The sequence below is a fragment of the Charadrius vociferus genome, unplaced genomic scaffold, assembly GCF_000708025.1.
Source record: "Charadrius vociferus isolate BGI_N301 unplaced genomic scaffold, ASM70802v2 scaffold493, whole genome shotgun sequence".
Classification (NCBI taxonomy): Eukaryota; Metazoa; Chordata; class Aves; order Charadriiformes; family Charadriidae; genus Charadrius; species Charadrius vociferus.
The window spans coordinates 1,035,725-1,038,957 of NW_009647581.1; positions in this window are offsets into that span (position 1 = coordinate 1,035,725).

The following is a 3,233-nucleotide window of genomic DNA, read 5'->3' on the forward strand; positions in this document are numbered from 1 at the left end:
CCCTCCAAAATACTCCCCCCGCCCCATCCCAGCCCCACATCTCCTTTTGGGGGGCTCCCTGGTGCGTGTCCCTGCTTTGGGGTCCCTGCACCATGCCGTGCTCCCTCCGGCTGTGCCCCCACGCGGGACAGTGTGCCCCTGCCATAAGCACCCCTGGGGACATGAGCCGGGGGGTGGAGGACAGCGGTAGATGCGGAGCTCCAGCTCCGTGGTGGCCCTGCAAAGGTGCACCCAGGGAGGGGCAGAGGGAAGCACTTCGCCATCCGAATCCTTGCTACGGCCCTGGGTGCAGCATGCCTGGGGGACCCCCAGGTCCCCTGAGCCAGGGGTTACGTCCAGGAGACACCAGGCCCTGTTTCTCGTCATGCTCCGAAATTTCAGCCTTGTAAAAAAAAACCTCACGGGCCTGCACAGGGCGTCTGCAATGAGATACTCTTTCCTATAGTAGAAACGCCAAGAAGCCAAAGAAAACCGTGCTGTCGTGTCACCTACAGATTGGGGAGTGGGTGATGAGGAGCGGAGAGCGGATCGCTGACACTGAACGGAGCCACAGCAGCTGACCACAGTTAGATCTGGGCCGTTACATGAGCAAATACCGCATTTCTGGGCAAGACCATGTCTCATCTCCTCTTACGGGGCTCCAACAGCATTTCTGAGCAAGCTTATTTCTCCTCGCCTCCTACCAGAGCCCGACCGATCCTGCAAATGGACGAGCGGAGCTTGTACAAAGGGACCGCTTGTGATAGCGGCTGGGTTTATTGCCATCCCCTGGGACAACATACGCAGGGAAAAATCAAGTTTGGCTTGTGCAGAAGAAGGGTTGGGGGCAGGAGCCTGCAGGGTTCCATCCTCTCCTCTCTGATGTAGGTGTCTGAGATGGAGAGCTGTCTGTTTAGACTGCGCTCACTGGCTTGAGGAATATGTGGCGTCCACGGTATGCATTTGTTCTGTTTTTCCAGGTTTGGAAACCAACGGGAGGGAGAAAAATTAATCACGTAAACCTTTGTTAGGGACCAGCTATCAAAAACCTTCAAGCTGGACCTGAGGCTTACAAGGCCTGCCCTTTCCAGCCCGGCACAGGCCAAGCTGTGAAGGCATCGGTGCAGCAAGCAAATGAGCAAGTCCAAAATTAATCTGAAGGATGAAAATGAGCCTTAGGAGTGACAGCGAGATTTCAAGGAAGGAAGAACCACTTGGGAGAGACTAAACTCCTAACCCTGGACCTTTATCTCAGCCACACCTAGTGCAGATATGTGCTTCAGGAGCAAAAAAAATCTCAATCTTCAGCTCATAGAGAAAAAGGATGGTAACAATGCGCCTTACCTCCAGCGGGGACGGGCAGCGGTGCAGACGATGGAGGGCAAAATCAACCCATAAAGGCATAAAAACAGGGAAACCTCAGTAAATACTGCAGGTTGACTGCCGCTAGCTTAAACAGACCTACTCTCAAAAAAAAAAACCCCAAAACAAAAACCACCAAACCCCCTCAAAAGAAACCCAAAACAACAACAAAAAAACCCACTCTCTGAGAGAGGCCTCCACCAACTCTGATAAAGCCCTTTCCACCTGCCTTAATTAAAAGAATAATTAGATTTTTTTTTTTGTTACCAGCTAACTTTGCTTTTAATTAAGCTGATTACACACAGCTGGGCTAATTAGTGTGCAGTAACCTAATTTCCCAATATAAAGACAGAAACACACAGCTGATAATCAAATTATTTTGTGTGCATCACTTTTTTATATGCATGTATATTCGCGGTATGAGTGTATAGACATATTGGCCCACGGATTACAGCAAAATTTCCTAGATATGGTAATATCCTTAATTAACCAAACAAACCCAAACTTCGTAGGAAAAGCCCTATTTTCCAGATGAGCCGGACTCGTGCCCCACCTCCTGTTCTCCCCTCGCTGCTGATTTTTCGCTGCCCAGCGCAGGATGGTGATGGTGCAGGAGTTCCTCTGCTTGATTTGTATTTTTTTTATTATATCTTTTTATATTTTTTTTTTTATTTCACGGAGGGAAAAACCCGCGGGAACTTTTAGCGCGTTCCTCGGCGCGGCCGTTACCAGCGGAGGTTCCGCAGAGCCGCGGTTGATGCCGGCGCGGTTCCGCGGGGGATGAGCAGCTCCGGCTGCCCAAAAAAACTGCCCGTGTCCCTGCGGGGGTGGAGGAGGAGAGAAAAGGAGTCGCGGGTGCATCCCTCCAGCGACTCGCGTTATCTCCGAGCAAGAGGCAAACGGCTGTCAAACACCGCCTTTCGCTTTCTCCTTGTGGGGAAAAAAATAAAATAATAATAGCCATAAAAAGATAAAAATAAAAATCGCCTCCGCTTTTCCTCCCTCTTCGTTTCATTATCCTCATTTTAAATCTTTCTGCAGAGCAAAAGGGGGGGGGGACGACGACAGGGGACACAGGACCCCTCGGAAGCCGCAGCCAAACCCCAAAAATATCCTTTCGAGGCTGCACCGAGATGGGGAATCATTTGCACCAAACGCACGAATGTTTGCAGCAGCCGGGCCGGGCGCTCCGCGGCTCCTCCGCGCACTGCGGAGTGCTCCGCGGAGCCCGGCAGAGGCCACAAACTCCTCAAATATAATTACGCGTGTTACACCGCATGCTCGTTTATTTGCTGCTCATACAATCGTGAAGCCCATGTACAAATAACATACATGTTTTATTTCGGTTCGATTTTTTTTTTTCCTTTAGGGACAAAACGTACACAAAAGGGCAGGGCGAAAAAAAAAATAACCCACATAATTACAATTTTATACAGTGCAGAAAGAATTAAAATAGGTGTCACCAAACTGTACAAAGTCAGGGCAAAAAAAAAAATATAGAGGGGGAGGGAAGGGAATAATCCTTCATTATATATATATTTCTATAAAAACATATGGAGGATTGTCTTTACACAGAGACCATGATCGGTTTAAAATTTACAAAGGTTAACTAAAAAAAAAAATCTATATGGCAAATATTGCCAACAGAGATTCACTGATTTAATACTGATCAACTGAGACTACTCGTGTCTCGATTATTAGCAACGACGACAAAAAAAAAAATGTAGAATAAATAACAGAATGAGCATGGCTGTCTCTTTTCAAAGTGCCTTATTCTCTCTGCATAGGGTCTGATCCTGCAGTCTTAATGCAGGAAAAAAAAAGAAAATATTAATAGCTAAAAAAAAAAATCCCTCTGAGAGATTTTTGGTGTTTGCTGGCGGGGAAAAAAA